The sequence below is a fragment of the Loxodonta africana genome, chromosome 23 (assembly GCF_030014295.1).
Source record: "Loxodonta africana isolate mLoxAfr1 chromosome 23, mLoxAfr1.hap2, whole genome shotgun sequence".
NCBI lineage: Eukaryota > Metazoa > Chordata > Mammalia > Proboscidea > Elephantidae > Loxodonta > Loxodonta africana.
The window spans coordinates 52,797,810-52,822,773 of NC_087364.1; the positions used below are offsets into that span (position 1 = coordinate 52,797,810).

A 24,964-nucleotide genomic window follows, 5' to 3' on the forward strand; every position below is an offset into this window, starting at 1 on the left:
AAGAAATGGTCAAGTAAAAGAGCTGAACAGAAGATTTCAAAGGGTAGCTGAAGAAGACAAAGTGAAATATTGAAATGAGCAAAGACCTGGAGTTAAAAAACCAAAAGGGAAGAATACACTCAGCGTTTTGCAAGCTGAAAGAACCGTAGAAAAAATTCAAGCCTCGAGTTCAATATTGAAGGATTCTCTGGGCAAAAATTGAACAACACAAGAAGCATCTAAAGAAGATGGAAGAAATACAGAATCACTCTACCAAAAAGAACTGTTTGACATTCAACCATTTCAGGAGGTAGGGTATAATCAAGAACCAATGGTGTTAAAGGAAGTTCATGCTGCAGTGAAGGTATTGGAAGAAAGTAAGGCTCCAGGAATTGACAGAATGCCAATTGAGATATTGCAACAAACGAATAAAAAGCTGGAAGCGCTCACTTGTCTATACCAAGAAATGTGGACGACAGCTACCTGGCAAACCAACTGGAAGAGATCCTTATATGTGCCCATTCCAAAGAAAGGTGATCCAACAGAATGCATAAATTATTGAACAATATTATTAATATCACATGCAAGTAAAATTATGCTGAGGATAATTTAAAACCAGTCACTGCAGTACATTGACAGGAATCTGCCAGAAATTCAAGCCAATTCAGAAGAAGACGTGGAACAAGGGATATCGTTGCTTATGTCAGATGGATCATGGCAGAAAGCAGAGACTACCAGAAAGATGTTTACTTGTGTTTTATTGACTGTACAAATGCATTCGACTCTTTGGGTCATCACAAATTTTGAATAACATTGCAAAGAATGTGATTTCCAGAACACTTAATCATGCTCATGTGGAACCTGTACATAGACCAAGAGGCAGTTATCCCAACAGAATAAGGGGAGGCTGCATGTTATAAATGCAGGAAAGGTGTGTGTCAGGGTTGTATTCTTTACCATATTTATTCAGTAAAAAAAAAAAAAAAATGCTGAGCAAATAATCCTAGAATCTGGACTATATGAAGAAGAATGTGGCATCAGGATTGGAGGAAAACTCACTGACAGACTGTGATATGCAGATAACACAACCTTGCTTGCTGAAAGTGAAGAGGACTTGAAGCACTTGCTAATGAAGATCAAAGACTACAACCTTCAGTATGGATTACACCTTAACATAAAACAAAAATCCTCACAACTGGACCAATAAGCTGCATTGTGATAAACGGAGAAAAGATTGAAGTTGTCAAGGATTTCGTTTTTCTTGGATCCACAATTAATGCCCACGGAAGCAGCAGTCAAGAAATCAAATGGCATATTATGTTGGGCAAATCTGCTGCAAAAGACCTCTTTAAAGTATGAAAAAGCAAAGATGTCACCTTGAGAACTATGGTTCACCTGTCCCAAGCCATGGAATTTTCAATATACATGTCAAACCTGGACAATGAATAAGGAAGACAGAAGAATAGATGCATTTGAATTATGTTTTTGGCAGAGAATATCAAATATACCACAGACTGCCAGAAGAATGAACAAATCTGTCTTGGAAGAAGTGCAGCCAAAATCCTCCTTGAAGTGAGGATGTCGAGATGAGATGTCGAGACTTCTCTCATGTACTTTGGACATGTTATCGAGGGGACCAGTTACCAGAGAAGGTCATCACGCTTGGTAAAGTACAGTTTCTGAGAAAAAGAGGAAGTCCTTCAAGGGCATAGATTGACATATGGCTGCAACAATGGACTCAAAGATAGCAACGATTGTGAGGATGGCTCAGGACCTGGCAGTGTTTAGTTCCATTGCTGTAAGTTGGAACCAACTTGATGGTACCTAACAACAATTACAACCATGTAACAAGAGACCTTAGGCAAATAAATTAAGTTAGTAATTTTTTTCATACAAATTTTTTTTGTTGCCAAGATTTATGCTAAAATAGAAACAAATATATTTAAAGCCAGTGCATAACTGAGGTTATCTTAAGCACATGGAAAGTCAGTGCTTTTAAGAACCAACTTTAGGCCATTTATAATGCATGCAAAATTTATATATATATTGCCTAGGTTACATGAATGTTTTTCTGACAACAGGAATTATGTATGTTCTCCTGTAGAATGTTTTTCTGGAAAGTAAGCAAGATAAATTTTCAGGACATTTCTTTGATAAAATACAGTGTGATTTCCTGGACAATATCGCGCGACATAGCAGGCAATATGTTCAGTTTAGAAGTCCTTGGGGGGCTCAAATGGTTAAGCTCTCAACTACTAAATGTTGAAGGTTTGAAACCACCCAGCGGCACCTCAGAAGAAAGGCCTAGCAATCTACTTTCCAATGATCACAGCTACTGAAAACCCCATGAAATGCAGCTCTAGTCTGAAACACATGGGGTTGCCAGGAGTTGGAATCAATTTGTGGGCAACCGGTTTTTATTTGTTTCTTTTATCTTTAGTTTTACCTTTAAAGATACCAAACCAAAACCAAATCCAGTGCCGTCGAGTCAATTCTGACTCATAGCGACCCTATAGTTTTTAAAAATATTGTTCATAGGTACTATTTATGTCAATACTCTGAAGTCTGAACATATCACATTTATTTCTGAAAAATTTTGTGATAAATCACTTGAGTAATTCCCATAAGGGACTGAGATAATCAGATTAGAATTTTTTGCTTTTGTTCATTTGTTTTAGTGGTTCCACTTATTGCAATAATTAAAAATTGGAGATCTAAAACATGAATTCAAGTCCATTAGTTTTTTTTCTTTCACACCCTTTCTAATGTGTTTATCACAAATATATTTTATGTTACTTATTAAAAAATTAATATAAACCGACTTACGGGAAATCTTTGGTTTTGCTATCAACATTTAAGAGCTAGAATTTTATTGTTGTTTTAACACAAGTCCCAACATTTTGTTATACTCATGAGAAACAGGTTATTAGAGGTAGAGCACAATAGAATTTTTTTTGTAGCTCTATGATTTTTTTCAAATATGGATCATCAGATTAATTCTACTATTCAAATATTACCATCAAAACCTGACCCAATTGAGTTAAAAGGAATCAAGTGTCACTTTGGCTGATCATAACTACTAAATCGGATAAGAAACCAAATATTATTTTTAGAATATTATCTTCTAAAATACAAACTTTTTAATAGTTTATTTTAATTTTCTTTGTCATTTAGAACATATACAACCGAACATACACCAGTAAGCCATTTCTACATGTACAATTCAATGGCATTGATTACATTCTTCAAGCTGTGTAACCACTCTCACCCTCTTTTCCAAAATTGTTCCTCCTCTGTTAACATAAACTCACTGACCTCTAAGTTTACTTCTAATCTTTCTAGTTGCTGTTGTCGATTTGATCCCTTATAGATAGTTCTTAAAAGAGCACAATGCTCAAGGCGGACATTTTTTACTAGATAAGTTAAATTACTGTTTGCTTTTAAGAAGGATTCAGTGGATATTTTTGGTATAAGGTTTAAGATTTAAAAATTATCTAAGGGCACTATTTCAGGGGTTCATGTCTCTATGGATCCAGAAAATCTGGATTTCATGAGAATTTGAAATTCTGTGCTACATTTTCTCCCTTTTGATCGGGATTCGTCTGTAGAGTCCCATTAAAGCATTCATTAATAGTAGTCAGGCGCCAGCCAGTTCTGCTAGTCTTCTGACAAAGGAAGCAGTTGTTAATGGAGGCAATTAGCTACCCATTCCATTTCCTCCTCCTATTTCCAACTCTTCTTTCTCTTCTGTTGCTTCAGGCTCGTGGGGAGCAATTGCTGTATCTTGGATGGATGCTTGCAAGCGTTTAACACCCCAGGTACTACACGATGAATCAGGAGATAGAACAGAAAGGCCAAACAGGATGTTAGGCCAGTTAACTGGGCTATTCCATGAAACCATGACCCTAAACCTCCAAACCAAGGGACAAAATCCCATGAGGTGTTTGGTTGTACATAAGCAGCCCCAGCAGCTGCTCTTTTTTTTGGTAAATATATCTATGACATAGCTTTAGGCAGTTCAACTTTTTATAGGTATACAACTTATTCACAGCAATTACATTAATCAGTTGTACAACCCTACCCTTAACCAATGGGATTTTTCCATCCCTGTAAACTAAAACTCAGTGTTTCATAAGAAAGCTAGAGAGATATACTTGCTTCAAACATAAAATTTTCAGCAATTTTTCTATCAGATTACTAATAGCTTTTGATGTATTTATGCCTGCGTTTTTTTTCTTCTTTTATGGAAATTAGTGTCAGAGATAAAGAATTTTTTCTGGAGTTAGAATAGCTTAGAGTTCTGGTTCGGCTAGTCACTAGTTATCATCATGGGCAGGTAATCTATCTTCTGTGGATTTTGATTTTATATGTAGCATAGCTTTAGATGTTCATGGCTCCATAGCTAACAGGAAAGTTATAAGAACCAAATAAGATACCTACAAACCCCTGCCTTATAAGTGTTATTATTGACGATGTTTTTCAATCCTAATGATTTTGTAGGACTTCTCAAACATGGCTGAAAAAATTGATTGCTTTTGGTTCAATGTGATATTCTCATTTTGTGGGAGTTCCCCCCCTTCTGTTTTTGTTTTGTTTTCATTTTTATTTTTCTTGATTACTTTGTACATTCGTTCCGTGATATATCCCTTGTCATTTTCTGTACTGCCAGTTTGGAAATATGCCAGAGTATATCATTATATAGGTTTGACCAGCTATTTTGTTGGATGAGAGCTATTCCATTGATTTGTTACATGTTGCATAGGAATAGATACCTGGAGACACATATTTATTGACGTCCTGATATGGCTTGCAGTTGCAGATGGTGGTTTACACAATTTAACATCGTTCTCAACTATCTAGTTGAGAATTTTTAAAGCATTTTCTTGGTATGAGTAAGTTCTACACATTTTATTCCCTCATGTTTAACTTTTTACAACCTGGTTGGATTTCACTTAATGGAAGTGTTCTGATAAGCCTGCTTTATTGACAGCTTTTAACTCCATTTAGATGTCATACTGAATTGTTTTTTTTTTTTAAATAACCAATATGCAATTTCTGTTATATATTGTACTTGAAATGAATTCCTAATTCCCAAACCATATTTCCCTTTTCTACTTTAACCTGAGAAAAAGAACTATAGAATAGCCATTACAAAATCATGCTGTTTTCCTGTTATTTATCAGTATTTCTTCTCTAGCACATGAAAATAATTTGGTGATTTGCAAGAAGAATTTCTTCTAAACTTTCTTAAAGATAAAATAAATTGTTCTATGTGATGTGTATATGTGTATTTCTACAGCATTTTCCTAGAAGAGAGATGAAAGATGTCTTTAACATCTTTTTTGCCACCTCACTAGTTTATAATCTATATTCCTTGGCTATAAAACTACTTTTCTGTAAATTTGTTCCAAGGAAATTACCAGGGATTAACATGGAGTTTCATGGACAAAGATCTCCACTGGAATACTATTTATAAAAGAGAAACATAAGAATCAGAATAAATACCCCATAATATGGAAGGAATTAAATAAATTTTGTGGTGTATTTGTATGTTAGAATGTGTTGCCATTAAAATATGTATTCATTTGTACATGTTTAGAATGTAGTATAAAGGCTATATAACGATATGAAATTGTATATTCAGTATGACCCAAGCATGGAAATAAACAACATATATGAGCCTGGTTTTTGATGAGCCTGGAAGGAAATATGCCAAAAATGCTAGTAATGGCTATCACTGAAGAATGATATAAAAATGATTTTAAAATATTTTTCTATTTGTATTTTCCTTATTTTCCTAATTTTTATAATGACTACAGAAGAGTTTAAAACAAGAAAATTATTATTAGTTAAAAAATATATAGTAAGAATAGATTTTTCTTTTTCCTCCTGAATGGTATGATATCTTTATCCTTTTCAAAGTCTTAGAATTTTTTACAGACACTCCAAGTTATAATTAACTCAGGTGCTATTATTTGGTATTTCTATTTTACTCCCTTACCATGTCATGTATTTTGCAAAGAAGCAGTATTTACCAAAAATCAGAAGAGTAGGTGATGTTGAGACTACAGTGTTGTTGTGGTTAGGTGCCTTCCATTTTGCCCTGACTCACAGAGACCCTATGTACTACAGAACAAAACACTGCCCAGTCCTGTGCCATCGTTATAATCCTTGCCATGTTTGAGCTTATTGTTATAGCCACTGTGTCAATGCATTTTGTCAAGGTCTTCCTCTTTTTCACTGACCCTCTAACTTACCAAGCATGATGTCCTTTTCCAGGGACTGGTCCCTCCTGATAACGTGTCCAAAGTACATGAGAAAAAGTCTCACCATACTCGATTCCAAGGAGTACTCTGGCTCTATCTCTTCAAAGACAAATGTTCTTTCTTCTGGTAGTCCATGGTATATTCAATATTCTTTGCAAAAACCATAATTCTTTGCAAACACCATAATTCTTTGCAAACACCATAATTCTTTGCAAACACCATAAGCCAAAGGCATCAATTCTTCTTCTGTCTTCCTTATTCATTGTACAGCTTTTGCATGTATATGAGGCTATTAGTGGTGCGTCTTAGTCTTTTGATTTTTAAACACTTTAAAGAGGTCTTCTGCAGGAGATTTGCCCAGTGCAATACATTGTTTGATTTCTCAACTGCTGCTTCCATGGGCATTGATTTTGGATCCAAGTAAAATGAAATACTTCACAACTTCAGTCTTTTCTTCATTTATCATGATATTGCTTATTTGCACAGTTGTGAGGAGTTTTGTTTTCTCTATATTGAAGGTGTAATCCATTCTGAAGGCTGTAGTCTTTGATCTTATTCAGTAAGTGTTTCAAGTCCTCTTTACTTTCAGCAAGCAAGGTTGTGTCATATGCATATTGCAGATCATTAATGAGTTTTCACTAATCTTAATGCTGTATTCTTCTTCATATAATCCAGCTTCTTGGATATAGATTGAGTAATTATGGTGAAAGAATACAACCATTATGCCCATCTTTCCTGCTTTCAAATCATGAAAGTATCCCCTTGTTCTGTTTGAACACATGCCTCTTAAACTATGTACAGGTTCTGCATGAGCACAGTTAAGTGTTCTGGAATTCCCATTCTTCGAGTGTTATCCATAATTTGTTATGATCCACAATGACAAATGCTTTTGCATAGAAAATAAAACACAGGTAAACATCTCTCTGGTATTCTCTGCTTTCTGCCAAGATCCATTTGTCATCTCCAACGATATCTCTCATTCCACACCCTCTTCTGAATCTGGCTTTCATTTCTGGCAATTACCTGTCGATGTGCTGCTACAACCATTTTTCTGTTAGCTACAGCAAAATTTTGCTTGTGCATGATATTAATGATATTGTTCAATAATTTCTGCATTTTGTTGGATCATCTTTCTTTGGAATGTGCATGTATATGAATCTCTTCTAGTCAGTTGGCCAGGTAGCTATCTTCCAAATTTCTTGTTATTGACGAGTGAGGACCTTCAGCTCTGCATTCATTTGTTGAAACATCTCAACTGGTTTTCTGTCAATTTTTGGAGCCTTACTTTTTGTCAATGCCGTCAGTGCTGCTTGAACTTCTTCCTTTGATACCATAGGTTCTTGATCATATGCTACCTCCTGAAATGGTTGAGGGTCATACAGTTCTTTTTGGTACAGTGACTCTGTGTATTCCTTCCACCTTCTTTTGATCCTTCATTAGTCATTCAATTTTTTGCCCATAGAATCCTTCAAAGGGCTTGACTTTTTTTCTTCATTTCTTTCAGTTTGAAAAATGTTGAGCGTGTTTTTCCCTTTTAGTTTTCTATCTCATTTTAACAGGTAATATGTACACTTAGAAATATTGTAGTACCTGTGGTTTTAGGGGGCTTTGGAAGTATGGAATATAGCATATTTTCTCATTTATTCGTTGATACTATGAAATATGTATTGATAATCCTGATCCAGCTACTCCGTTGCAGGCTGAAACAGCAGAGCCCTTATTTCTTTTGACTACACTGAACCTTTCCATTATTTTACTCATCTGTCAAATATTCCTCCTTCTAATTTTTTTCTCTCACTCTGTATGTAATCATTGTCTGTGGATAATGTCACATTTTCAATCTTAGTGTAAGTAATATATAATGAAAATATGACAACCATTTTAGGAGTTATGATCAAGAACCGATGTTATGGAAGGAAAATATCCAAGCTGCACTGAAGGCCTTGATAGAAAACAAGGCTCCAGGAATTGACAGGACACCAGCTGATATGTTTTGACAAATGGATGCAAGCCTGGAAGTACTCACTCCTCTATTCCATGATATTTGGAAGACATTTACTTGGCCGACTGACTGGTAGAGATCCATATTCCAAAGAAAGGTGATTCAACAGATTGTGGACATTATCAAACAATGTCATTAATATCACGTGAAAATAAATTTTACTGAAGATAATTCAAACACAGTTGCATCAAAACATCAACAGGGACCACGAAAAAACCCACTGCCATCGAGTCGATTCCGACTCATAGCGACCCTATAGGACAGAGTAGAACTGCCCCATAGAGTTTCCAAGGAGTGCCTGGTGGATTTGAACTGCCGACCTATTGGTTAGCAGCCATAGCACTTAACCACTACAGCATCAACAGGGAGGTACCAGAAATTCAAGTTGGATTCAGAAGAGAATGTGGAATGAGAGATACCATTGCTGGTTAAATGGATCTTGACTGAAAGCAGAGAAATCCAGAGAGATGGTTATCTGTGTTTTATTCACTATTCAAAGACATTTGTCAGTGTGGATCATAACAAATTATGGATAGCATTGCAAAGATGGGAATTCCAGAACACTTAATCTTGTCCATGTGGAACCGATATGTAGACCAAGAGACAATCATTAAAACAGAACAAGGGGATACTGCATGGTTTAAAATCAGGAAAGGTGTACGTCAGGGTTGTATCCTTTCACCACAGCTATTCAATCTTTATGCTGAGCAAATACTCTGAGAACCTGGACTTCATGAAGAAGAACCCAGCATCGGGGTTGGAGGAAGACCCATTAACAATCTGTGATATGCAGACTGCACAACTGTACTTGCAGAAAATGAAGAGGACTTGAAGCATTTTCTGATGAAGATCAAAGACTATAGCCTTCAGAATGGAATACACGTCAACATAAAGAAAACAAAAATCCTCACACCTGGACCAGTAAGCACCATCATGATAATGGAGAAAAGATTGAAGTTGTGAAGGATTTCATTTTATTTGGATCCACAATCAACATCCTTGGAAGCAGCAGTCAAGGAATCAAATGATGTATTGGGCAAATAAGCTGCAAAAGACCTCTTTGAAGTGTTAAAAGACAAACATGTCACTTTGAGGACTATGGCGGGCATGACCCAGGCCATGCTATTTTCGATCACTTCATATGCATGAGAAAGCTGTACAATACATAAGGAAGACCAAAGAATTGGTGCAATTGAATTATGGTGTTGGTGAAGAATATTGAATATAATGTTGACTGCCAACAGAAAGAACAAATCTGTCTTGGAAGAGGTACAGCCAGAATGCTTCTTAGAAGCAAAGCTGGCAAGACTTCATGTCAAATACTTTGAACGTGTCGTCAGGAGGGACCAATCCCTGGAAGACACCATGATTTGTAAAGTAGAGGGTCAGCGAAAAAGAGGAAAATCCTCAAAGAGATAGAGTGACACAGTGGCTCCAACAATGAGTTCAAACATGGCAAAGATTGTGATGACGGTGCAGGACCAGGAAAAGTTTTGTTCTGTTGTACGTAGGGTTGCTATGAGTCGGAAGCAACTTGACAGTGCCTAACAAAAACAACAATATGTAATGAATATCTACATTTACTTTATTTACAAATGATTTTTTCTAGTAAAAAAAAATTTTTTAAAGGCATTTTTAAAAGAGGCTGTGTGACATGGAAAACATGATCTTCATAAGCAGTCAACAGTTTTATTATATTGTCATTTATTCCTTTATTTCGGATATATTTATTGAGAGATTCTTTGAATCTGGCACTATCCTAGGTGCTTAATGTTGTGCAAAATAGAAGTTATTTCTCTGTTCAAGGGGCATAACTGTGTAGTGAGTCAACAAGCAATGTGTTCACATCGAGGCACACATGGGATGCTATTGGAGCCTCACAAATCATTTTGTCTTGACTGTTTGTGTTTCCGCATTGCCTTTTCAGAAAAGTACATGAGATAACCAAAAAAAAACCAAACCTACTGCTGTTGAGTAGATTCTGACTCATAGTGACCATATAGGACAGAGTAGAACACCCCCACAGGATTTGCAAGGAGCATCTGGTGAATTCCAATGGCCCACCTCTAGGTTAACATCCGTAGCATTTAACCACTATGTCACCAGGGTTTCCATACACAAGATAAGGTAATATTATTAAACACCTTCAATTGCATTTTTCAAATTGATAATCTTTCTTGAAATGTTGAGAAGAGTACAATCTAATAGATGAAATGAGAATTGAGGCTTATCTGCTAATAAAATGTATTTGTGCTTTTTTTTTTTTTTCTCTTTGGATAGATTCTTTATGGCTATAAAAGTGAAGTCTTCCATTGACTGGTGAACTCTAGAACCATAGAATGGTGTAACCAGGAATGGATTTTAAGCACTGTGTAATCCATCATTTTACAGTGATATCAGAGACATAAAGAGACTTGATGAAGCTCATACGGATGGTTGATGACAGAGCTGAGCTGAGCCCATGACTGAGGTGTGCAGATTCCCAGTCCCTTGTGTTTCTATGTTACTACCCGGCATGGATTGAATTGCATCCCCCAGAAATGTGTGTCCACTTGGCTAGGCCATGATTCCCAGTGCTGCATGGTTGTCCTCCATTTTGTGATCTGATTTAATTTTCCTATTTATTGTAAATCCTAATATCTATGATGTTAATGAGGCAGGATTAGAGTCAGTTATGTTAATGAGGCAGGGCACAATCTACAGGATTATGTTGTATCTTAAGTAAATCTCTTGAGATATAAAACAGAGAAGGGAGCAGAGAGAAGAGGGACCTCCTACCACCACGAAACAGGAGCCAGGAGAACAGCATGTCTTTTGGACCCAGGGTCTGTGAGCTGAGAAACTCCTAGATTGAAGGGAAGATTGATGACAAAGACCTTCCCCCAGAGCTGACGGAGAGAGAAATCCTTCTCCTGGAGCTGGTGTCCTAAATTGGGACATCTACCCTCTTAGACTGTGAAAGAATAAATTTTTGTTCATTAAAGCCATCCACTTGTGGTATTTCTGTTATAGTAGCACTAGATAACTAAGACACTACCATGGAAATCTATAGGAAATCTTCTTAAATCTTTTTTATAAAGTCATTAGTCACAAAATATGTAACAGAATAGTATTCTCAAAGAAATATTAATTTAAAACTCAATTATTGATCTTACAATAAATCAAAATAAAATTTTCTCAGTTAAGTACAGAACATAAAGACTGATCAAAGTTCATAGGGAGAATTTTTACGTAAAAGTGCCTTATCTAACTCTCAGACTTTATATGGTATTAAAATTTCTACATTAATAGATGAAAATGAAATGGGACACATAAACATCGATATCCTAGGCATTATTGAGCTGAAATGGACTGGTATTGGCCATTTTGAATTGGACAATCATATAGTCTACTATGCTGGCAATGACAACTTGAAGAGGAATGATGTTGCATTTATCGTCAAAAAGAACATTTCAAGATCTATCCTGAAGTACAATGCTGTCAGTGATAAGATAATATGTATACGCCTACAAGGAAGACCAGTTGATGCGACTATTATTCAAATTTACGCACCAACCACTAGGGCCAAAGATGAAGAAAAAGAAGATTTTTATCAGCTACTGCAGTCTGAAATGATTGAACATGCAATCAAGATGCATTGATAATTACTGGCCATTGGAATGTGAAAGTTGGAAACAAAGAAGAAGGATCAGTAGTTGGAAACTATGACCTTGGTGATAGAAACAATGCTGGAGATCAAATGATAGAATTTTGCAAGACCAATGACTTCTTCATTGCAAATACATCATTTCGCCAACATAAACGGCAACTATACACATGGACCTCACCAGATGGAACACACAGAAATCAAATTGACTACATCTGTGGAAAGAGACAATGGAAAAGCTCAATATCATCAGTCAGAACAAGGCCGGGAGCCAACTGTGGAACAAACCATCAATTACTCACATGCAAGTTCAAGCTGAAACTGAAGAAAATCAGAGCAAGTCCACAAGAGCCAAAATATGACCTTGAGTATATCCCACCTGAATTTAGAGACCATCTGAAGGATAGATTTGATGCACTGAACACTAGTGACTGAAGACCAGACGAGTTGTGGAATGACATCAAGGACATCATCCATGAAGAAAGCAAGAGGTCATTGAAAAGACAGGAAAGAAAGAAAAGAACAAGACGGATGTCAGAGGAGACTCTAAAACTTGCTCTTGAACATCGAGCAGCTAAAGCAAAAAGAAGAAATGATGAAGTAAAAGAAATGAACAGAAGATTTCAAAGGGCGACTGGAGAAGCAAAGTGAAGTACTGTAATGACATGTGCAAAGAGCTGGAAATGGAAAACCAAAAGTGAAGAGCACGCTCGGTGTTTCTCAAGCTGAAAGAACTGAAGAAAAAATTCAAGCCCCGAGTTGCAATAGTGAAGGATTCTATAGGGAAAATATTAAATGATGCCGGAAGCATCAAAAGAAGATGGAAGGAATACACAGAATTATTAAACCAAAAAGAATCTGTTGATGTTCAACCATTTCAAAAGATGGCATATGATCAGGAACCGATGATACTGAAGAAGAAGTCCAAGGTGCTCTGAAGTATTGGTGAAAAACAAGGCACCAGGAATTGATGGAATATCAATTGAGATGTTTCAACAAACACATGCATCACTGGAGGTGCTCACTCATCTATGCCAAGAAGTATGGAAGACAGCTTCCTGGCCAATTGACTGGAAAAGATCCATATTTCTGCCTATTCCCTGGAAAGGTGATCCAACCGAATGTGGAAATTATAGAACAATATCATTAATATCCCACACAAGCAAAATTCTGCTGAAGATGATTCAAAAGTGGCTGCAAGCAGTATATCGACAGAGAACTGCCAGAAATTCAGGCCAGTTTCAGAAGAGGACATGGAACCAGGGATATCGTTGCTGATGTCAGATGGATCCTGGCTGAAAGCAGAGAATACGAGAAGGATGTTTACCTGTGTTTTATTGACTATGCAAATGTATTAGACTGTATGAATCATAACAAATTATGGATAACATTGCGAAGAATGGCAATTCCAGAACACTTAATCGTGCTCATGAGGAACGTGTACGTGGATCAAGAGGCAGTCGTTCAGACAGAACAAGGGATACTGATTGGTTTAAAGTCAGGAAGGGTGTGCGTCAGGGTTGTATCCTTTCACTTTACCTATTCAACCTGTATGCTGAGCAAATAATCCAAGAATCTGGACTCTATGAAGAAGAACAGAGCATCGGGATTGGAGGAAGACTCATTAACAACCTGCGTTATGCAGGTGACACAACCTTGCTTGCTGAAAGTGAAGAGGACTTGAAGCACTTACTAATGAAGATCAAAGACCACAGCCTTCAGGACGGATTGCACCTCAACATAAAGGAAACAAAAATCTTCACAACTGGACTATTGAGCAGCATCATGATAAATGGAGAACAGATTGAAGTTGTCAAGGATTTCATTTTACTTGGATGCACAACCAACAGCCATGGAAGCAGCAGTCAAGAAATCAAAAGATGCATTGCATTGGGTAAATCTGCTGCAAAGGACCTCTTCAAAGTGTTGAAGAGCAAAGATGTCACCCTGAAGACTAAGGTGTGCCTGACCCAAGCCATGGTATTTACAATCGCATCATGTGCCTGTGAAAGCTGGACAATGAAAAAGAAAGAAGAACAGTTGACACCTTTGAATTGTGGTGTTGGCGAAGAATATTGAATATACCATGGACTGCCAAAAGAACGAACAAATCTGTCTTAGAAGAAGTACAGCCAGAATGCTCCTTAGAGGCATGGATGGCGAGACTGAGTCTTATATAGTTTGGGTATGTTGTCAGGAGGGATCAGTTCCTAGAGAAGGACGTCAAGCTTGGCAGAGTACAGGGTCAGCAGAAAAGAGGAAAACCCTCAACGAGGTGGATCCACACAGTGGCTGTAACAATGAACTCAAGGATAACAACGATTTTAAGGATGGCTCAGGACCGGGCAGTGTTTCATTCTGTTGTGCATAGGGTTGCTATGACTTAATGGCAGCTGACAACAACAACAGTAATGGTAATAAGACATTTAACAAACCCACCAACCAAGCAACCAACCAACAAACAAATTAACAAACAATAATTTATATTCATTAAGGTAAAAAAAAGCTGTTTTAAGAGATAAACCACATATTCTCAATAGGATTTATTTTAATTTTAAACGGTTAAAATTTGCCACTCGTGTCATACTGTTCTTAGTTAGATGGCAGTCCATGTGATCAAAGTCTATTTAACAAATTTCCATCTTGTGGGTCCTCACAATACTCTCCATTAAAAACGCTAAAGGGGAAGTAGGCAAGGATAGGATACCTGTACCCATTGTCATTGAGTCAATTCCAACTCATAGCGACCCTATAAGACAGGGTAAAACTGCCCCATAGTGTTTCCAATGAGCAGCTGGTGGGTTCGATCTATTGACCTTTTGGTTAGCAGCCAAACTCTTAACCACTGTTCCACCAGATATTCAAGGATGGCAGGGGAGTACAAATGTGGGCAAATAGAAAAAGTAACAATATCACTTTTGTCCTCATTCTGTTAGGAAGAACTCTTTCATATTGCCACACCTCACTGCAAGGGAGGCAGGGAAGCTATAGTTCAGCTATGTGCATGAAAGAATAGAGAACAAGTTTATCATCTTTTGCAGTTACTTACTATAGGGGGCTGAATGATTCAGCTTGCTATCAGTATTTAGGTGAATTTTAGGTAATAAATTGAAATGGCTTCTTGTAGGAATGCGTTACTCTACGTGATCCAATAAATTGTTAATTTAGTGTCTAATATTTTAAGGACAGGCAACAAGATCTTTACTGAGATATTGAAAAGAATAGTATTTCTTTTGAAAATATAGTTTGTACCCATTAAAGAGAAAATTTGATGATTCTAAACATGTCTAGAAAAGTACTTTTATGTCTCAGATTTGTCTTGGGGAAGATAATTCTTTCAAGATACTGTGTGCTGATTGAAATATGCAAAGTCAATATCTGGACCCTGAGTAAGTTAGTGTATAAATTTATAGTTTTAAACATAACACAAAATATTATAAAGAAGCTATACCCTCCACTGTAGTGCATATTCTGGGTCAATGAAGGTGGATACATCCAGCTGGCATCCTAACAGAAATGCTGACTAAATTATTTTGAGAACAACTTTGAGGGAGTCAATTTATTTAAAGACTTTAGAATAGTAAAACTAGCTTTGTTTTCCTGGTTTTGTAGTCTTCTAGGCATAATTAACAAATAAAGCCTTTCAAGGATATCTTTCTGAAAACAAACAAACAAACAGAAACACCCACGTAAATCCAATTTCTTTTATAGAGTACTTAGAGCCCCTGTAGTTAGAAAAGCCAGCTACAGCAAAGCATTCAATATTTTGAAGTTCAGAAATAATAAATGACTGTTTTAATGGGAAGATAAGATATAGCAATAATTGAATAATATCCCACAGCCTCATTATTGATGGAAGACGCTCACACACACATACACACACACACACTTTGTCATTTCACCACTGACTTAACAAATTCAAGCTACCAATAAATTTAGTCCAGATCCAACAACTGCTTTGACTATTGAATTGTCTTTGCTGTCAATAAGACTAAAACTTAGTTTCATGTATAGACAAAATGTGCCTGCACGCATTGTGAAGGAATTATTTTGCTAATCCCAGTCACTATCCAAGAGATAGTATTTGTAGCCCTTCATTCCTTAATGTCCTATGCCAGTGTTTAAAAGTAGTAAAAATATCTCTACCTAATAATATAATGGTTACCCACTTGGTATTTGGCCAGCATTTTGTAAAGAATTCTTGAAATTTGAGGAATTGCAAATAGTCCTAATCCTTAAGAAGTTTTCAACTTTGCGGGAAAAATAAGAAAAACATACATAAATGAGACACAAAGTTATTTATGACCTATAAATACTAGATGGTAATTAAAAAAGATGGTAATTACATACTATCAATTATGATTGTGAATTCAGTAAATAGAAAATTAAGTATAGTGAAGGAGTTTAACTGAAGGAATAGCAGTGAGTTCTAAGAGACATTTAGGTCTTAAGCTATTCAAAAGGAGGCACAAAACTATCTCCTGAATCTCGTTTACTTTGGTTAATGGTTGTATGATTTTACTTAAGGACACTGTTGCATGAGATTCAGATTTATTTTCCAATGTTGTATATGGCACCAATTAGAAGTTTGCAAGCAAAGGAGCTGAAGTCCAGTCTTTCAGTATTCTATTGCAATATAGCCATTCCACACTGACTTCGTATTTCAGTAAGTCTGTTTGAGGGAAAACAGTGGTTTTATCTTGTCTTAACCATTATTCATCCACCAAATTATGCTTGGTATATATGGTTTTGAACTTCCGGGGCCATATAATGATATGCTACAGTAGTTAAGGGGCCATTGGTCATTCAGTGGTAGAATTCTTGCCTTCTGTATGGGTAACCCAGGTTTGATTCTGGTTGGGAATGGACGCAGGACCCAGCAGTGTTTTCTTCTGTTGTGTGTGCCATCGGCATTTGTTGGGGGCTGACTTGACTGATAGTAACTGTCTTAGTCATCTAGTGCTGCTATAACAGAACTACCATAAGTGGATGGCTTTAACAAAGAGAAATTTATTTCTCACAGTTCAGTAGGCTAGAAGTGTAAATTCAAGGCACCAGTTCCAGGGGAAGGCTTTCTCTCTCTCTGTCAGTCCTGGAGGAAGGTCCTTCTCATCAATCTTCCCCTGGATTAGGAGCTTCTCTGCACATGAACCCCAGGTCCAAATGACTTACTCTGTTCCAAGGTGCTGCTTTCTTGGTGGTATGAGGTCCCCACCTCTCTGCTTCCTTCCCTTTCCTTTTATCTCTTGTAAAATAAAAGGTGGTGCAGGACACACTCCAGGGAAACTCATTGGATCAGGGATGTGACCTTAGTAAGGGTGTTACGCTCCCACCCTAATCCTCTTTAACATAAAATTACTATCACAAAATGAAGGACAACCACATAATACTGGAAATTATGGCTTAACCAAGTTGACACATATATTGGGGGGACACAATTCAATCCATGACAGTAACTAAGAACAAAGAACAGCAGTAGTTAAAAAAAAAAAAAATGAGTGACACTACTTTCATCTTTCTGTTCCCTGTTGGTCTGTTTAGCTTTCCTCTTCTTCATTGTATTCAAACATTCTAGATGCAAGCACCTTGGTTATCCAACGTTGTACCCATCTTTCTGTCTTCCCAGTTCTCGGGCAGTTATGTTGCATATATTAGCCATTCAATAAATGTGTGAAACTGGATTCCTACAGTTTTATTTTCTGGATTTAAAAAGGCTATTTTTATTTTTTAATGTCTGCATTTTGCTTCACCTCAGAATAATTGTCAATACCGTAATAACAGAGCTGTCAAATACATTCTACTTTTGAGGATAATTCCTCATTTTAACTTTTTTTTTCCCCACCTCTGACCCTCCAGTTGGAAATACTTATGAATTTATAAGGAATGTTATTATATCGCTGTACTCAGCCATCTTTAAAACACTGAAATGTAAAATTTAGGAAGATGTCATTTATGAATTGTGATAAGGCACTGTTAAATAACACAATCCTAATCCCATACACAAATATTACACAGGAAAACTTATAAAATGTGGACACATTGCATGCACTAATTTATTCTGTGCTTCAAATTATTGACCAATCCATATAACAAATGTTTAACATCTTATTATTACAAGTTAATCAGTGTTCAATAGGCTTCCGCCTTCATTCAAACAGCACTTGTATTCATGACCATTGACATTGCCACCTAAACAACTTTTTATATTCCAGATTTGTCATTTCAAATAAGCACTTATAGTTACTGCGTATTATCACTTCTTGATAGACAATAGGTCAGTTTTTATAGCATTTCCATCTTTTTTGAAAAGCAAGGTTTGTGCAGTTACTTGAGTAGTTAGTTGAATTTTTATATTTTCCTCAATATTTCATATAAGATCATGAAAATGGAAAAATTATATTGCTAACACAAATAACAAAAAGTAATATTCTTATACTAATAAAAATAGAACAAAGATGAAAATAATTAAACTTAGAAGGGTGATATATTTTTTAGGCTCAATTGGATACTTACTATATTTACAGAAATTATGGGAATTGTAAGTATGAAAAATAGTAGGAAAAATAAAGATCACACATAAAATTCTGTCAACATGTCATTGGAGATTATATATAAAATTGAGATAAAACTCAGGAGTTTTATATATTTTTTGGAAATCTAGAAACAGAACTCTAGACTGAGATCTAAATCTAATGTTCAACTTTGCCTATTAAAATTCCATTGATGAGCATTAACTAAATTCTGTTTTTAAAATATCCATTTTTTTCTTTCTATTTTCCATTGGATCATTGCAAATTTCATGACTACAGTATAAATTATAGAAATCAGTTTAATGAAATGTATACACCTTCCTTCTAGAAAAGTCTTGATTTTTTGATTAATCAATAAATAGGATACAAAAAAAAAAGGAAAAAGAAACCCAAACTCGTTTCATTGCTGTTGAGTCATTTCTGACTCATAGCAAGACTTTAGGACAGCAGTGAATTGCCCCATAGTGTTTCCAAGGAGCGGCTGGTGGGTTTGAACTGCTGACCTTTTGGTTGGTGGCCTTAGCTCTTAACCACTACACCACCAGGGCTCCAAATAGGGCATCACTGAAATGTGCAGAGCCAAAATAATCAATTATTCTTTCTTTCAGAAGTAAGCATGTGTAAATACTTTGGTACTTTGGTAACATTTAGTGTCTGAAGAGTATCCCAATTGTTTTGCCTTTCATTTTTGAGTCATATTTTTACAATTTTTTTTTAAGTACTCCATATTAAATTTCAGTTCATTGACAATTAAATACATGTTTTTAGTATGCGAACAGCCTTGCTATTGTCCCATCCAGTCTACTCAATAACTACATCTTATACATCTTACTCTTCTTATTTTGAATATAACCTTTGTCTTGATTTCATTCTTTGTATTTGCTTATATTTCTTAATAGTATCGTTTGTTATTTCGGACTTTGCCTATTTACACTTCAGCTTCACAACATTTTAATTATTTGAATTTTTTATTTCCTGGTGTCTGCTGATTTCATGTACTTCTGTATTCTTCACATCACACTCTACTGCAGATGTACCTGTGTTGTTTTTGTTTTTTGCCTGTGTGTTTAGTTTTCATCCAAAGTACTCAGTCCCTTCCTGTTTCAACAATTAAACAAGTGATGTAGAATAATTGACCTGGCCTTTGTTTTTCTACTTTGGTTTCAGTAGTTTAATTATCTTTTCTGATTTTTATCCAATTATGTATTTCTCTCATATGCTCACTCAATCTGCACTAGTGAATCTATCATTATGTTCCAAACGTATAGGAAATATCATTTTAATATTTAGATGTCATACTGGGGGATAGACGCATATTGACACAAAATTAGATGTAGCAGTGAATCATAAACTATCTCCTTTATTTGAGAAATACATCTTCAAATCTTATCTCTGCTTGGCATCTTTTTGTATTCTGACAGTTGTTCATGTACCTGCAAATATACATTATGCTATGCTATTCATCTGGAAATTGTTTTGAAAAGACAACATTCTGTTTTGATGCTATAAAAGGCAATTTTTATGAAGCCCATTTTCATCAAGAACTGGTTTATTTGAATCTGAGCATTTTATACTGAATGATTTTTATGTTTGCATGGGTAAAATAATTGTAAATATATCTTTTGTGGTCATAAAGCTGTAACTCTTTCCTGCTGTCTGGAAAATGCCATTTTTTCTTCACTTAGATTTCACTCCACTTTAATGAATTGTTCATTGTCAGACAAATGCATAGTAATCAGTTATTATGTGATAATAGCAACATGTGGGTTTACTAAAGAGAAAATCATTTTTTTTTTTTTTGCATAAACATGACAGGTAGTTTTATGAATCTAGGAACACTCTAACACATGACATCTTTCAGTTGCCAGCCCTTTGGTAGGTTTGTACTCAAACACAGCATCCTCAGAGATTAGAAAATGATTCTGGAAGGCAGATAATGATCCCCCAAAGATGTCTGAGTCCTGATCCCTGAAAATTGTGAATAGATGACCTTACATGGAAAATAGGACTTTGCAGATGTGATTAAGGTAAGGCTATTGAAGTGTGTTATTCAAAATGCTCCCAATGTAATCACAAGGGCCCTTTTAAGAGAAATAGGGAGGCAGTAGAGTTTGAGAAGGAGGTGTGATGATGGAAGCAGAAGTGAGCGTGACACACACACAGAGATTTGAAGATCCTACACTTCCTATACTGCTGGCTTTGAAGATTAGAAGAAGGACAGGAGGCAAAGAATACAGGTGGCCTCTAGAAGCTAGAAAAGTCAAGGAAACAGATTCTCTCCTGGAGCCTCCAGAAGGAAAGCATCCCTGCTGACCCCTTGATTTTGGCCCTGTAAAGCCTATTTTCTGTTTCTTTCCTCAAGAACTTTAGGGTTCTGTTTAGTGTTTTCTGCTTGTGTTTTAAGTCACTCAGTTTGTGGTAACTTGTTACAGCAGCAAGAGGAAACTAATACAGCAATCATTCATATATACGTGGCTGCATGTAGGAAAGAATGGCCAGCCCAAGCTTAATTACAAAGCAGGCAAAGTTCATCGTTGGGGCTCTCCTCTCCTGTTTGTCTCTTGAATATTCTCTAATGAGAGAGTAACCTTTCCTGGACCTTTCTTCCACATCCCAGCACAAGCATCTTGTCCACAGCCTCTCTCCCATTCCACTCCAATTCCCTGTCTGTTTTTCTCTAATACCTTACCGTCTCCCCTACAAACTCTCTTATTCCTATCCTTGATCCCACGCATTTTATTTGTGTCTGATCTTTGTGCTTGCAAGTTATAAAACAGCTGATTTCTATTTCTCCATAAGACTTTGTAGCCAGCATGTGTTTCACATCCTTTTTATAAATTGTTATTAACATTATTCCAATCTATTTAAAGAGAGGAATTTGATAGTAAGCAGGTCTTTCTGATCCTACTCCCAACACTCAGATTACCACTAGTATAAAACTACTAGTATTGATTTAGAGAGTGAATTGGGCTCTGTCTTGGTTAATTAGTGCTGCTATAACAGAAATACCACAAGTGGATGGCTTTAACAAATAAAAATTTACTCTTTCATAGTTTGGGGGGCTAGAAGTCCACATTCAGGGTGCCAGCTCCAGGGGAAAGTTTTCTCTCTGTTGTTGGCTCTGGGAGAAGGTCTTTGCATTAGTCTTTTCCTGGTCTAGGACTGTCTCAGCAGAGGGAACCCTGGTCCAAAGAACGTGTACCACTCCCAGCTCTGCTTTCTTGATGGTAGAAGTTCCCCTTGTCTTTCTACCTGCTTCTCTCTTTTATATCTCAAAGGAGATTGACTCAAGATACAACCTAATCTTGTAGATTGAGTCTTGACTTGTTAATATAACTTCTTCTAATCCTCCCATTAACATCATAGAGCTAGGATTTACAACACATAGGAAAATCACATCAGATGACAAAATGGTGGAAAGTCACATAATACTGGGAATCACGGCCTAGCCAAGTTGATACACATTTTTTGAGGGGACATAATTCATCCATAACAGGCTCATTCACCTGTATTCTGTGGCACAATATTGGCAATTCCGCACTCTCTGTACCGTGGCTTCCTTGACACCTTTCACTTGCAGATCCAGATCTGGTATCATCGTGAGAGGACTTGACTTGGATATTCCAGTGACCTTGTGCATCCTGGTGACCTGAAAAAGTGAAGATGTCAACATCAGGGACAGGTTCAGGAATATCCAACCACCACCGTCTCGGTGCTCTTGTTTGGCATCCTCTGCCTCATCAGCCTAGCCTACTTCTTCCTCTGGCCCGAAGCCTTCCTCTGTGGCTTCCATATTTGGAGGCCAATCACTGCCATCTTTAATTTCTCCTTGGATCAAGGAACTGGATTTCTTTATTTGATCAATTTATATTTCTTATATCAGTATTCTACACGACTGAAAACAGGAGCTTTCATGGGAGGCCAGCAAACCATTTATCTGTACTTCTCTTCAACTAAACTCACATCCTGATTATTGGTTTAGTGATAGATATGCAGTAACCTTTCTTCAGCTAGAGATGTTTCCATAAAGATTACAGCCTTGGAAACCCTATGGGGCAATTCTACTCTGTCCTTACAGAGTCGCTGTAAGTCAGAATCCACTCGATGGCAATGAATTTGGTTGGGTTTGGATCCTTGGATTAAACTGTATATCATCAGAGGCTCAGTAATAAATGAGCCAATTGGAAATTTTGTTGGGTATCTTTAAATCTTTTTAATGTTCAGATACCCAGTGGACTTGGGAGGAAGAAATTTTCTATTCACACCTCAGTTTTTATATTGCTGGCTGCCCTGCAGGAGAGAAGGGATCTGGGATTTGGCATGAAGTGAGATGCCGATCAGAATGGTGGAAGCAGGAGACACAATTGGGGCCAGGGCTTTCTACTTGGAGACCAGTGAAGAGCAGCCTCTGGCCTGTGCACCAGCTGTGCTACTCAGATGCTGTTTCCTCCCAGTGGTGGGTGTGCTTGACAACTGAGTTCTAGCTAACGCTGTTGGATCTGACCCACACTGAATGTAGTATCTGAGTACAAAACAAATTTGTTTAAATCCTGAAGAAAAATATGTGTTCTTCCAGTTCAATCATTCTCATTCAAGCCCTCACTTCTATGAAGAACAAATATAAACTGTACAAATTTCAAAACTGACTGTATTTTTTGATGTCTTCTTTCCTTTCCTTTCCATCTGAATAATAGGTTTGAACAGGCCCTCTGCTGGCACCAAGCTGGGTATCTGGGGCTTGGTAACTATCTTAGTTATCTAGTGCTGCTATAACAGAAATATCACAAGTGGATGGCTTTAATAAAGAGAAGTTTACTTTCTCACAGAACAGTAGGCTAAAAGTCCAAATTCAGGGCATCAGCTCCAGAGGAAGGCTTTCTGTCTTCGTCAGCTCTGGGGGAAGGTCCTTCTCATCAATCTTCTGCTGGACTAGGAACTTCTCTGCACAGAAACCCCGATTCCAAAGGACGTGCTCTGCTCCTGGCACAGCTTTCTTGGTGGTATGAGGTCTCCTTGTCTTTCTGCTCGCTTCTCTCTTTATATCTCAAAAGAAACCGGCTCAAGACACAATCCAATCTTGTTGATTGAGTCCTACCTCATCAACACAACTGCCTCCCATCCCCTGCCCCATTAACATCATCGAGGCAGGATTTACAACACATAGGAAAATCACAACAGATGACAAAATGGTGGACAGTCACACAATACCAGGGATCATGACCCAGCCAAATTGATTCTTTGGGGGGACATAATTGAGTTCATGACAGTAACCAAACCTTTGTCAAAAGACTCTTTATCTTGCACACACACTTTCCTCTTATTTTTCCCAGTGCCCAAATTGGCAACTAGAAGTTGTTGTTGTCGCTGCGTGCCATTGATTTCAATTCATAGTGAACTCAAGTGACAGAGTAGAACTGCTCCATAGAGTTTCCTAGGCAGATTGCCAGGTCTTTTCTCCGGTGGGTTGGCTAGTGGGTTTGAACTGCCAACCTTTCTGTAAGCAGCCAAGTGCTTAATCATTGTGCCACCAGAAGTTGCCTATAAAATGGTTTTGCCTTTGACACATTCTTTTTGTTTATTGATGTTTGCCAAGGTTTGGTCACAAAGAACTTGTCCACACAGTTTTTCCACCCTTTTGTAGCAGAACTGTGACCATAGGGAAGAAGACTGGAGCAGTAGATAAAGAGTTTTCTCAGCTTTTAGAATTGCTGTGACTTGGCATCAGATGCAACCATTTGCCACATCTTCAGATATTTTTATAAAAAAAGCACCACTGAGTCAGTGGGGGGCACAGATTTGTATTAAAGAGGTAGGGTTTTTTTTTGCTAGGCATTTTTTTCCCCTAAGTGATCAAAACTATTGTGGAATTGCATCTTACACAGGGATTAGGTTCAAACTATGGTGGTTGTAATATAGATGTAGGGCACATTGGCTTTGTGTATACCTAGAGCAGTTGGGTTGTGTTGTCTTAAAATCACAACCCATTGCTGTTGAGTTGAATCCGACTCACAGAGACCCTACAGAACAGAGTAGAACCGTCCATAAGTTTTCCAAGGCTGTAATCTTTACGGAAGCAGACTGCCACATTTCTCCCACAGAGTCGCTGGTTGGTTTGAACCGCCAACCTTTTGTTTAGCAGCCAAGTGCTTGACCGTTGCAACACTAGGACTCCTATTTGTACTGTGTTATGAGGCTTCAAATCACATTTGCCACAGGGTGATGTTCTCTCCTGGAGGCACCTGGTCATTAATTCCATTTCATTCTCATTCTGGATATATTTTCTTTGAGTAGAATAGAGGAGAGAAACTCCTGCCCTGTTTCAATTGTATTTCTTTTTTTTTTGCTAAGTGCATCAGTTAATTGTGAGGAAGGTGCAGCTCCCCTGTACGTAGTTGATGATAAAGCTCATATGAGCACATCTAAGTGATATACAAATAATTTGGGTTATATATGCTTTAGAATCATTTGTGTTTGAGGGATTAGCATTTATTATTATTATTATTTTGAGTTGTATATGTACAAGCAACATGGAAGGCTTAAA

At 37.0% G+C, this 24,964-nt stretch overlaps 1 protein-coding gene and 1 pseudogene across 1 annotated transcript in view; both read left to right on the forward strand.

Annotated features, from left to right (window-relative positions):
- Positions 1–24,964, forward strand: part of NAALADL2 (N-acetylated alpha-linked acidic dipeptidase like 2) — a 679,917-nt gene that overhangs the window by 335,910 nt on the left and 319,043 nt on the right. The gene's annotated exons all lie outside the window — the stretch shown is intronic.
- LOC111752329 (derlin-1-like) lies at positions 1,566–23,013 on the forward strand (annotated as a pseudogene).